Source organism: Littorina saxatilis, unplaced genomic scaffold, assembly GCF_037325665.1.
Source record: "Littorina saxatilis isolate snail1 unplaced genomic scaffold, US_GU_Lsax_2.0 scaffold_325, whole genome shotgun sequence".
NCBI classification, from domain to species: domain Eukaryota; kingdom Metazoa; phylum Mollusca; class Gastropoda; order Littorinimorpha; family Littorinidae; genus Littorina; species Littorina saxatilis.
Window position 1 is genome coordinate 95,554 of NW_027128327.1, and position 14,147 is coordinate 109,700.

Here is a 14,147-nt window from a genome sequence, read left to right on the forward strand (position 1 = left end):
ATTAGTGCTTTTGTGAACAAGAAACAATTGACAAGTGGCTCTATCCTATCTCCCCCCTTCCCGATATAACCTTCGTGGTTGAAAACGACGTTAAACAACAAATAAAGAAAAGTATTCTAGACAATCATGCGTACAAAATACGGCGAAATCGTATGGGTTCCCAGGTCTGAACATTAGACAATCAGTGACTTGAATACAGCAATTATACAAGATCAGGACATTTCCTGTGGATGAAAGCATGCATTTCATTGATGAAAATTGCGCGACATTGCACTTTACAACAAAGGGGTTAATGTTCCAGTCATTTGAGTTTAGCAAATATTTTCATAGTTGTTGTGCATTTTTCTTCTGCGTTCGTGGGCTGAAACTCCCATGTACACTCGTGTTTTTGCATGAGTGGAATTGTACGTGTATGGCCGTTTTTTACCCCGGCCCGCCATTTAGGCGGCCATACGCCGTTTTCGGAGGAAGTTGTTGTGCATGAAGTTCAGTTCTTCCACGACCATTCTACAAAGTTCCGAGTCTGTAGGTAGAATGGTCCGACATTTACAATTTCTCAAAAATGTGTTCCAAATTACACATCCTAAATTGTCAATGGAACGAAAGTTTTCCTGTATAGTGATTGCTCTGAACCTAGCTAACTGCTTTCTTCAGGTCACCGATGATCTAGGGGGTGTATACTCAGACATTCAGATAATATATAAGCTAAAAGTCTGGAGGGTTTAAATTAAGTAAGTATTGATACCGCTCATGGTCAAACTTCGTTTTAGTGAGTCGACCGCCGAATTTGGAATTTATTTTTGAAATAGAGCACAAAAGTCAGACCATTTGACCAGTTACATTTGATCTACAAAATGTCCACTTTGTGGAAGGGTCATGCACTGGCTGCGGTTTATGTACCTTAAAAATAAAGTGATTCAGTCAACAGATGTAGAAGTTATTAGCATTGTTTTAGGGTTACATTTTTTGGGTTTATCCTGTATATGACTGAAAAAGCCATTCATTCCCCAAACCTATTCAGAAAACAGATTGGGTTTATATGACATAGTGTCTATACAGTGGAACCAACAACACAGACACCTCGCAAAATTAAATTCGCAAAATCAATGTTCCCGCGTTAAAATTGACAAAAAATCAGAACTGCCTAAAACAAAACTGACATCTTCTGCACGGCAATAGAAAAACCAATCAAATCTGCATCCAAATCAGTCAGTTGTGTTCACATATCTGGTCTAACACTGACATTAAGGCATGTTGATTGGTGTTGGTGTCATTCCTCTGAGAAGCTGTAAAAGGTGGTTTTTGAGGATGTTTTAGTGGGTAATGAGACAAAAACCGGTACGTTTTCGTAACTTCTCAACGCATTGCCTTCAACGTTGCGGTGATTTGTGCTAACACATGTGGAAAAGTTCATACGGATTTTAAAGTCATTTGAGATATTAGGTCTGCTGTTAATTGACATGCCAGAAAGAGTTCTTAAATTGATGGTAGGTCTTTGCTGACTCATTGAAAAACAATTTGTTGTTATCTTCAAGAACAATAACAGATACGCCACACAATTAAATTTCATGTACATATTTTATCAGACATGGGCGGTATGAGGATTTCAACGCGAAAATTAATCTTTAAGAATTTGAATCATTCAGAGCGCTGAGCGCAAATGTCGGCCTACGCCTAGCAAAGCTCACGGCTGACACGCTTAACTGATCATGGCTCTTTCATTTTCCAAGAATGTGTGTGTGCGTACAAGTGCGCTGTGAACAGTCATAGTTGAAAATGTATGAAATTAAAGGTACATTGAAGCTTTCATTTTTCTTAATGCATGCTAATTTTTTTTTTACAAATTCAGTTCATTGGACAGGGTACATTTTTATTTTTAAAATTCGTTCTGGCATGTCGCACACCAGCAGAACTAATATCTCACATGACTTGAGATTCCGTGTGTACTTAACGACATGTGTTAGCCCAAATCACTGACAAGTTTTAAGACAATGCGTTGAGAAGTTACTGAAATGTACCATTTTTTGGTCTCATTTTTGTACTTAACAACATGTGTTAGCACAAATCACTGACAGTTTTAAGACAATGCGTTGAGGAGTTCTGAAATGTACCATTTTTGGTCTCATTACCCGCTAAAACGACTTTAAAAACTGCCTTCTGAGAGGATTGACAACTGCACCGCTCAGCATGCCATAGCGTTCATGTTAGACAAGATATATGTGAACAAAACTGACTGTTTTGGATGCAGATTTGATTGGTTCTGTCTAATGACATGCAAAACATGTTTCGGTTTAGTTGTTCTGATTTGTGTTGTTGATTTTAGCACGGGAAGCTTGATTTTGTGAATTTGATTCGGGGGAGGGGGGGGTGTCTCAGTCTGTGTTGTAGGTTCCACTGCATAGACATTACGTCATGAAAACCCAATTTTGTTTCTGAATAAAGTAGGGAAAGTAATGGCCTTTTCAGTCATATACTTGGTTTTTCAATCAACAGCCTCATCAGTAAGATCTGCCCTCAAACGCATCTGCCTACTTTTTTTATGACGGGTAGTGTAGAAACCTCTGGAAGCATTCTCAGCCGAATCAGATGGAAAAGCACAGAATGGTGATGGTACTCTGAATTTGATCATCGCCCCCAGCGAACCCAGGAACCAAGGTGCAAGCAGCTTTCCCCTAATGTAGCGGTCCTTCCTGAAAAATAAAGAAAATATATAACTGAGCAAGTTCAGTATTCACGGGGATGGGTTTTGGTTAGTTTTGGTTAGCGAGGGGAGGGTGTGTGTTGGGGGGGGGAGAAGGTGTGTACTGTTGAGCAGTGTGTGTGGGGGGGGGGGAAGCACTTGCTCTTTTAGGATCAAAGCACTCGCCTGTCACTGTGTCAGCCTTTTTTTTCTAATTATAATACATTCAACCCACCACATTTTCCAGTGATGAAGATACTGGGGATGTGTGTTGATCCCATTGATTTTGGCCATTTCAGATCTGGCCAGAGTTGTAGTTGTACATGGGATAGGAACATAACTTCACCCAGACACATCAAATATTGACATCCTGACAGTCAGTGCTTTATGTGCATAGTTGAATTTTGTTTATGAACGAATTTCTCAACAGTCACTAAAAGAAGTAACATGTTTGTTAATCTGAGAATGGTTTCCACAACAAAATCTAACTCTGAGCAGGAAGAAGCCAGGGTGTTGAATGTAGAAGTATCCGAGTGAACAGATTCATTCTTATTCCATGTAAAAGCCTGGCAAGATCTAGGATGGTGAGCCAAGGGAAGAATAACTGTATGTGCCTTTAAAATAATTCCAGTAAATTAGTAATTAGTAATGATTTCATTTTATCTTGAATTTTTGTTTTACTTTCCTGTACTGCAATAGTTCATTCACACTGTGTAATTTACTTTAAGAATAGTGGCAAAGGATTTGAGAAGAGAAAGAGAACTAAACCAAGCTTTATGTACCATTTTGTATAAATAGTACATATTGTACCATGCAAGGATACATACAGATGTAAGAATTTATTTTATACAAAGCCGTAATGTCTTTGTGTCAATAAACTTGCATCTCCTGCCACTACTCTCAGATTCAGGTGTAACAAGTGTTGACATAGCTGAATGTATCTACATGTATCTAGATTGTAAGTGCATCTAATGTGAAACACAGATAGACTCTTTACAACACAAAGTACAAAAGTCTGCCAAAAACATCTACACAGCTTCAAACTACCATCACCAGTGCCAATTTATATCATAAATCAATTTTACAATAACAATTTAATAGGCACAAGCAGGTATAGTACTTGGTAGTGGTACAGAAATGTGTAACTTACTCTTCAGGGTAGTCTGTAAAGCAGCATGCCCACTCGGTCTGAATCCTCTCCAGAATCCATATATCTGAAGGCAAGAGCTGTATGAACACTTCACCACACATCATCTCTGGTTTCTTAGGAGGCCTGAAAAAAACCACCATAAAATAGTGGTGTCACTTCGTTGTTCAGATCACCATAAAATAATTAATTAACAATAAATAATAACTGTATTATAATTAAACCACTCGCACATTGATTCTTTTATCCCCTCTTTCACAATCATAGTTTATACAGCAGCAAATTGTGTGTAAAAAAATGTCTGTTTGTCTGTCTGTCTGTAAAAAATTCCATTTCAAACGGCAGAAATTAATATGTAAAGCGCGGAGAGCACTTGTGGTTCGCGCTATATAAGCTCACCATAATAATAATAATAAAATAATTTACCTCTGACTCTGTTCATGCAGAGTAAATGTCAAGTATTTAAACAGAAAAATAAGTCATTGTTGAATAACCCTTCTAAAAATACACAATAGACACACTTTCAGTGGCAGTGATTCTGAAAGTGAAGTCAGTTTCTTTCTTCATTTGTATATGTCGTAACGAAATCTGGTAATTGCCGAATTCGTGAAATCGGCAACCTATTTGCCGAATTCGTGAAATCGGCAATCGCTTGCCGAGAACGCGAATTCGACAGGCTATTGCCGAAATCGTGAAAGGCCAGATTAAAGTTGTCGAATTCGTGAAATCGGCAACGGATTTCACGTAATCGTCAATCGATTTCACGAAATCGACGATTTTGTCGATTTCACGAATTCGGCAACGTTAAACATGTTTTGGTGCAACAGAATGTAGTGTAGCTGAGCTGTCACGCGTCTGATGGCAAACTGAACTGTTCTCTGTGCTCATCTTCTTCTTCTTCTTCTTCGTCCTGTGGTAACCCCGTCGACTTGGAGTTAACTCCACAATGTTCAGTCACTTTCACGTAGATGTAGATTTTTTTTCCATGAGCCTGTTTGGATAACTAACAAACAACATACAATCCCCCCACGCCCTCCCCCTCCTCGTCCCCACGTTCTGCATCTCTGCGCTCAGCATCTGTTATTGTCAAACTGAAAGTTGTCAGTATTACTCCTCTTCCTCTTCTTTGGCCCATAACCGTCGTATGTTGCTGGCATTTTCATTTGGGCAAGGTCCATTGTGGCCTCTTCTCCTGCAAGCCGAGGTGGTTGTATCTCGCAGTTGCAACCTGCCAGCAACGCTTACACATAGATCTGTCAAATGAAAAAGGCAGCAAAAGTGAGACATTTTATTGACAAATCTCCTCCCCACCCTCCTTCAAATCATCCTTTTCCTCTCCCGCGCACATCACCTCCCCCCCCCCCCCCCTCCGAGCTACTATAATGACAAACGATTACTGCTGCTGCTGATGATACTAATACTACTGCAACGAAAATGATGTAAAGATGTTGCTCGTTTTAAAATATACCTCTTCAGCCCGAGAAAAGAAAGGAATGAAAAATTGTTGCACGCTATTTTTGGCTGTGTCAGTGAAACAAACATTGTTTTGGGCCCTTGAACTTAAAGGGGCAGTGGTGGCGAGTATCCCTCAGACTGTGTGCTGCAGCTGTCGTCGCTGCCTGTCCCACTTCGAATCACATTTCTGTCAAATACAATAGGACATAATACTTATTCCGATGGTTGGAAGCACAAAGAGACCGGAGAACAATCCTCCAGTATAATGTCATACTGTTCCAGATCTAACACGCTGTTATGTTATATGAAGTCTTATATCGCGCGCGTATCTCCAGACTCGGACTCAAGGCGCAGGGATCTATTTATGCCGTGTGAGATGGAATTTTTTTACACAATACATCACGCATTCACATCGACCAGCAGATCGCAGCCATTTCGGCGCATATCCTACTTTTCACGGCCTATTATTCCAAGTCACACGGGTATTTTGGTGGATATTTTTTTTATCTATGCCTATACAATTTTGCCAGGAAAGACCCTTTTGTCAATCGTGGGATCTTTAACGTGCACACCCCAAATGTAGTGTACACGAAGGGACCTCGGTTTTTCGTCTCATCCGAAAGACTAGCACTTGAACCCACCACCTAGGTTAGGAAAGGGGGGAGAAAATTTCTAACGCCCTGACCCAGGGTCGAACTCGCAACCTCTCGCTTCCGAGCGCAAGTGCTTTACCACTCGGCCACCCAGTCCTCAGTGCTCAAGACCACAAGTCACTCATTCTAGATCAAAACAACTATCTCTTTGTATTAGAAACATGCTAAATGCATCCATAAATATCATGATGAAAATAGCAGAAGTGAATTATTATTATTATTATGAACATTTGTGCGCCTAATCTAAATATAGCCCTAGGCGCTTACAAAATATGAAATACATAGTGAACATTATACGAAACACAAATCGACAAGGACTCATACACTCGCAGACAGGCGCACAGCGAGAACGCGACGCACTCACGAATAGTCAAGAAGTCACGGTAGAAGTAGCGTACAACAACAAAACTATAATAAATGGGCATTTAAAGGCACAGTAAGCCTCCCGTAAACCATCACAGAGCTCCCCGAGCGTCTAAATACAGTACAAGCATACTTCCATTTGAACGCTCACCGAACGGGAACATCCTGGCTGCTTTCTGTCGAGCGTGAGACATTTTCGAAGAATTTATTTTCGTAGACTTGTTCCGTTAACAACAACGGCGCCTCGTTTTTGCGCTAGACCTAACTTTTAAAATCTAAATAATAAATTGACAGCTTGTTACACAAACATTCTTTAATCATAAAAGAATTCGTTTTTCATCAAGACAAGATCAGAACAATTCGAAGTTGTGAAAGTTTAAAAAAAGAAAAGCCCGGAAGCAGGGTCACGCAAGGGTCGTAGCAGACGACGGCCGGTTTATCAGTGCAAATCGCCGTTCCTCTCAACAGTCAAAAGCTATCGCTAGAGTTCTTGTGAACCACAGCCGTTGTTTCGTGCATAAAAAAAACGTGCTATTGTAGATAAGCTCACGTCGAGTCGCATTCAAATGACTAACTATGACGACTGCATTGTGAAAAGGGAAAACTGGATCACACGGGTTCACGATGGCTCAGGGGTAAGATAAACCACGCAATAATAAATTCTTTGAAAATTGTTCGCTCTTTACGGAGGGCACCTAGGATGTTCTCAATTGGTGAGTGTTTAAATGAAAGGGTGTTTGTACTGTGTGTAAAAGCCTGACCGTATCTGTGATGGTTTACGGGAGGCTTACTCTGCCTTTAAACTACATGGTATTTTACTTTCTAGCTCCGTAATGCAAGTGCACATTGGAATACCCAAATCAGTCAGAAAATCAGTGTTGTCGTTGTAAATTCCCATACACCTATTGAGAGAGAGTCATTTCAGACCGGAACGCAAAACTGCCAACAACAAAAATGAAGCAAACAAACCAACTTACTGTTGCTTCGGATAGTTGAACACGTCGGCAGCTCTCATCGCCATTTTCCCCGACAAAGGCCAGGGAAATAATGATACAATAAGCTTAGTTCTGATTGGTTAACCGCAGTCAGGATTACAAAAGGGTGAACGCGATTGGCTAATGGACATAGAGCGCTAAACCATGCAAACTCGTTTTGAGGCTTGCAAGGAAGTAAGTCCAGTGCAAACCTGAAAACCAAAAGTCCCTGGACTTGCTTCCATTTGCCGATTTTTATCCTTCGATTACATTTTTTTAGTGGACTTACTTCTTCAAAAAGTCCATAAATATTGATCGCACATCTTAGAAATTTTGACACAAGATGCGCCTTTTTCCCCTCTGCATTATGATATGAAAATCTCATTTTTACCAAATTTGGACTTACTGCCTTCTGCCAATACACGGCAGAATTGCTGTTTTCCTACTTTTTCGACTTCTCTTGTCCCCGACGTTTCGTGCGACTGACGTTGTGGCGTAACATCACTTACCTTGCACATACATGGTCTTGAGCAATTACCGTACTACTATTTTCAGTTGTTTCTTGTCCCTGTATTTTGTTGCTTAACTTACCTTAGACACGGATACTACATGTCGTCTTGAGCAATTTCTGTTTATCTACTTTTCCAACTTGTCTTTTCCCTGAAATTTCCCCTTTTCCCTGAAATTTGCACATGCATGGTCTTCAGCAATGATAATTATTAAACAAACAAAAATGCCGTGCTTGTTCATGCCATTGTCATTCTACGCACATACACACCACCACCACCACCACCACCACACAAGACACACACACACACACCACTACCACACAAGACACACACACACCACCACCACCACCCCAACCACACAAGACACGCACACACACACACACACACACACACACACACACCACCACACAAGACCCGCAAGACCACACCACGCACACACACACACCACCACCAAAACCATCATCACACAAGACACACACACACACCACCACCACACAAGACACACACACACACACACACACACACACACACACACCACCACCACCACCACCACACAAGACACACACACACACACACACACACACATATACACACGCAGTCACACACAAGGCCATATTCACCGATTTACCTTCCTCTATCTCATTTATTCAGTCAACTCGTGACAAATCGGCTACAGAAAATTCTGTTGTACCAAAACCTGTTTAAAGTTGCCAAATTCGTGAAATCGACAAAATCGTCGATTTCGTGAAATCGATTGCCGATTTCGTGAAATCAGTTGCCGATTTCACGAATTCGACAACTTTAATCAGGCCTTTCACAATTTCGGCAATAGCCTGCCGAATTCGCGTTCTCGGCAAGCGATTGCCGATTTCACGAATTCGGCAAATAGGTTGCCGATTTCACGAATTCGGCAATTACCAGATTTCGTTACGACATATACACAAAAAATTGTTTTGGGCCAGTTAGTGTTACTCTTGGCTTTACACACTTACTATATATCAAATTATACATGCATTCAGCTTAGAACACATACTTCTAATGTTGGGAGTGCGGTGTGAGCCATGACATTTACAGTTTAAAAATAAGGATCACAACAGTTTATTCAGAGATAGATTTGCCATTCACTGCATTATATTGTTAGTTGAACGAGATAGATCTACAGCAATGCTTCAATGCATTAGATTTGCTGTGTTTTAGTGTCTACTGTTCATTGCTCCACCGTGGGAAATTCAGTCAACAGTGCGCAGTTCAGAAGAAACCGATGCTGCTGTGCATAATCATTGATGCATTGACGATCGTTTTTTGTCAATGTCACTGTCAGAAAAACAACAACTGTATCTTTCATCGTCACCACTACACAATGGCTCGTAGGCCTATTTTCCTATGACACTGAACACGCTTTCGGAGACACTCAGACAGTACTGCCTGGCCCATAGATCTAGATCTACCCTTGCTCTCACTTTCTAACAAATTTATTATTGCAATATAATCTGACACACCGAGGCGCGCAAACGAACACACACACCGTGGGACACGCAAACTACACGCACACAACGGATGAATCTTGCTCTTACCTGTTGGATGATTCAAACCGATTAAAATTAGCGACAGGAAGATGTACAAGCCAAATTTGTACAGTCGCTGATGTAGAAAGTGGAAATGTAGTCAATATTGTATTCATAGCAAATCTCCCGACTCAAGGTAGATCGTGTCCCAAATCAGCTGTGCCGGTCACTTCACGACTTGTATTTGAACCCCCTCCAAAGCGCAATCAATGTTTCAACTTCTTTGTCGACATCATTCTTTGGTTCATGCGTCGGACTGCTGAATATTTGATTTTTTTGTACAGCAAAATCAAAGACTGTCATGGCGGCCGCCATTTTTGTTTTTGCAATAGTTCGAAACTAAGGAATTTGGTCCTCCTCGGAAGAGGACTAAATTTGGGCAAGTTAGTCACCAACTTTGGTCGGAACTTTTGAAAAAATCGTACTGAGAGCGATAGTTTCGAACTTTGGATTTAGTTCCCAACTAGCTTGATAGTCTCCATTCATGCATTCCACTAGATACTGAAGTCAGTTTGCAACCAAAATGTGAACTCCAGACTGTGTGCCGGTAAAATTCCGGTTACACTTTTTGTCGACACCGGAACCAGTAAAATGATCGATAGTTTTGATCGATCGTTTTGATCGATCGTTTGACCCTTTCCGCGCGCGTGGCGGAAAGGGTCAAACGCAAAAATGATCGATCATTTTGATCGATCATTCTGATCGATCATTTGACCCTTTTCGCGTTCCATAGAAGACAGCGTGAGGCCGTGCGGACCTAGCTATGCTTCTCAAAGATGCACGCTTTTCCTTCTTTGAGAAACATGGGTCCGCACGGCCCCACGATGTTTGTAGTCTAAATTTGACCTTTGTTTTTGTTGATTACTTCTGGCTGAAATGTTAGGACATAAGCTGTGTAGGTGCCTGTGGCATTCTGAAATGTTAGGACATAAGCTGTGTAGGTGCCTGTGGCATTCTGAAATGTTAGGACATAAGCTGTGTAGGTGCCTGTGGCATTCTGAAAGGTTAGGACATAAGAGCTGTGTAGGTGCCTGTGGCATTCTGAAATGTCAGGACATAAGAGCTGTGTAGGTGCCTGTGGCATTCTGAAATGTTAGGACATAAGAGCTGTGTAGGTGCCTGTGGCATTCTGAAATGTTAGGACATAAGAGCTGTGTAGGTGCCTGTGGCATTCTGAAATGTTAGGACATAAGAGCTGTGTAGGTGCCTGTGGCATTCTGAAATGTCAGGACATAAGCTGTGTAGGTGCCTGTGGCATTCTGAAAGGTTAGGACATAAAGCTTTGTAGGTGCCTGTGGCATTCTGAAATGTTAGGACATAAGAGCTGTGTAGGTGCCTGTGGCATTCTGAAATGTTAGGACATAAGAGCTGTGTAGGTGCCTGTGGCATTCTGAAATGTCAGGACATAAGAGCTTTGTAGGTGCCTGTGGCATTCTGAAATGTCAGGACATAAGAGCTTTGTAGGTGCCTGTGGCATTCTGAAATGTTAGGACATAAGAGCTGTGTAGGTGCCTGTGGCATTCTGAAATGTCAGGACATAAGAGCTGTGTAGGTGCCTGTGGCATTCTGAAATGTTAGGACATAAGAGCTGTGTAGGTGCCTGTGGCATTCTGAAATGTTAGGACATAAGAGCTGTGTAGGTGCCTGTGGCATTCTGAAATGTTAGGACATAAGAGCTGTGTAGGTGCCTGTGGCATTCTGAAAGGTTAGGACATAAAGCTTTGTAGGTGCCTGTGGCATTCTGAAATGTTAGGACATAAGAGCTGTGTAGGTGCCTGTGGCATTCTGAAATGTTAGGACATAAGAGCTGTGTAGGTGCCTGTGGCATTCTGAAATGTTAGGACATAAGAGCTGTGTAGGTGCCTGTGGCATTCTGAAATGTCAGGACATAAGAGCTGTGTAGGTGCCTGTAGCATTCTGAAAAGCTCATTAAAAAGAAATTCCAACTAGTTTAGGAGATTATTTGCAATTAAACACCCTTCTGGGTCCACACGGACCCACGACCACTGGCGAAGGTTAATGTGTACTGTATAAACGTTGTGTGACTTCCACCAGTCTGCGTGGCGAGTGGAAGTCTTGGTTTAAACAAGTTGATTCAGTAAATTTCATTGGAATATTGCTGCATACATGAAATAAGGAACATGGAGCACAACAAGCTAGAAGTGGAAGTCTTCAAGTGGGGATTCATTTAGTAATGTTTTTTTAATAGCCACGTTTCTTCTCCATCTGCTTGCAAATAGACGAATTTTACAAATAACTATGTCGAGTTTGTATGGGTTGTGATACTAGATGAGGAACGAAAAGAAGTGTGGCCGTCACCAACCCCCTTGCAGACCAAACTATATGGCAGTCGACAGGAGTTGGAGAAAACGACAACATTTATCACCAGTTCTGGACTGATCGTGTAACCTCTGCGAACGCCAAGAAGAAGAAGAAGTATGGGTTGTGATAGAGTGAATATTGAGGCAAACTTTCCCACGTGATCCTTGTCCACGTGCGGAGATACACACCCTCGCTAGTGAGTGGCCTATAATGTCACGTGGGAAAGCTTGCCTCAGTACAGCATGAGTGTTGACTCACAACCCACACAAACCCGACACAGTGATTTCTGAGAGAAAAACAACAACAACGTCTATTGCAATCTTCTACACACAATTTGACCATGTTATGGGGGGATAGTGTCTGATCCGAGTGTACCACCACGTGCAACGCATCAGCCTTCGTCATGAAGGTCAGCTCTTAGTGTTGTGTTAATGAGGTACGACATCGATTGTTATTGTTCTGTGACTTCTTGTGTATGTCTCCCGAGGAAATGACAAAGAATGTTGAGAATAGATGACTTGTAGTCATATTACCAGAGAAAACAATACTCGCAAGGTCACCGCCAGGTTGTGCATATCTCAGTGTCGTATCTTATTAAACACTCTTTGCTGGTGCCTTTCTTGTCAATTCTATCTTGCATGTACCATTTATTTATTTATATGGGAGATTTATATAGCGCTTGACGTTCTCTAAGCGCTTTACATTTTAATTCCTGCCGTGTGAGATGGAATTTTTTTACACAATATATCACGCATTCACATCGGCCAGTAAATCTCAAGCCATTACGGCGAATATTTACTTTTCACGGCCTATTATTCCAAGTCACACGGGTATTTGGTGGACATTTGTTTTTATCTATGCCTATACATTTTTGCCAGGAAAGACCCTTTTGTCAATCGGGAGATCTTTAACGTGCACACCCCAATGTAGTGTACACGAAGGGACCTTGGTTTTTTGTCTCATCCGAAAGACTATCACTTGAACCCACCACCTGGGCTAGGAAAGGGGGAAGAAAATTGCTTACACCCCGACTCAGGGTCGAACTCGCAACCTCTCGCTTCCGAGGCAAGTGCACTTTACCACTCGGCCACCCTTTCCCGTTTTGATCATAGTGTGATCTCTTATCCCTCAGTGTTCAGCCCCATGACCACCGCGCCACCCTGTCACGTGTTGTACACAAGGGGAACATTTCATTTTGGATAGCAAACATTAAGAGCATTAATGCTACTTGTGGTAATTGTCCCCTTGGATGTTTCTCTGTGTGTGGTTGTGTTGCTGTGATGATCACTTTACTAATAGGGTGCATGTCTAGTTGTTGCTTTGTTCCATGCCTCGCTTTGTGGACTGTTATAGTTATACAGGCATGAGACCAAGGGTAGGGCGGATGGTGGCGAGCGAGGTGAAGGGACGGGGAATGTTAACAGTGCCGTGTGCCCAGGCCCTTCAATCAGGAGTGGGCTTATGATATGCTGGGTGATCTTAGAATAACCCTTTTTAGCGGATGAGCGTATGATACGAAGAGCGGGGCACGAGGTGAGTGTCTGCAGAAAAAATGTAATAACTCCTAAAATACTAATTATCCTGCAACCATATTACAGTTGTCAAAACCCGAAATGTAGCGCTACTTATTCACGTTGCTCTTTTTACAAAAAAATGCGTATCTATTGAATAACTATCCAAAACACAAGGCAGGTCGCTGATTTGTGGTCGGGTGCTCTTATGAAATACCCCCCTGTGCGCTTATGATAGCTTGATTTTTCGGATCCGATGCGCTTATGACTGGTTTTTCGCTGCGCTGCTTAGTTCCCACTTTCTTGCTACCTTGTTGCTACTAAAACGTATACACATTATTACACCCCCGGTATAGGGGTGTGTATAGGATTCGCTCGATGTGTTTGTTTGTTTGTTTGTGTTCGCATATAGATCTCAAGAATGAACGGACCGATCGTCACCAAACTTGGTGAACAGGTTCTATACATTCCTGAGACGGTCCTTACAAAAATTGGGACCAGTCAAACACACGGTTAGGGAGTTATTGGTGGATTAAGATTCTACAAGGACTTATAGAGGGACATATTAATGGTCAAAGGGAAATAACCTTCTCAGTTGGTGGCAGTGAGAATGGTAAGGACGGGGGTGTTTTTCCTACCTCGGAGGAATTTCTTGTTTTATTTAGCCCTTTGCCGCGACAAGGTTTGCCAATACCGGCACTTGTCTAGAAAGTGACGTCATTCATAGATGACGCCAATCATAAATGACTTTTGTCAAGGGAACTTATGCTTTCAAGTGTTGCTGCTTCCAGTGACAGGAAGGTATAGAGATAATATTACCCGCTATTACGAGCTAGTCGTGTGACAGAGAGTTTTCTTGCACACGAGACTGTAGATGTTTCACGACGGCTTTAGCCGGAGTGAAACAGCAGCAGTCGAGTGTGCAAGAAAACTCTCTGTCACACGACTAGCTCGTAATGGCGATTATG

At 41.9% G+C, this 14,147-nt stretch overlaps 1 long non-coding RNA gene across 1 annotated transcript; it reads right to left on the reverse strand.

The window, feature by feature from the left end:
- Window positions 1–738: 738 nt before the first annotated feature.
- LOC138956691 (uncharacterized) lies at window positions 739–9,757 on the reverse strand. The gene is made up of 3 exons (XR_011452752.1): window positions 9,356–9,757; window positions 3,831–3,953; window positions 739–2,690 (listed from the first exon to the last, which is right to left on the reverse strand). It is a non-coding gene; the product is annotated as an uncharacterized lncRNA (long non-coding RNA).
- Window positions 9,758–14,147: the final 4,390 nt, after the last annotated feature.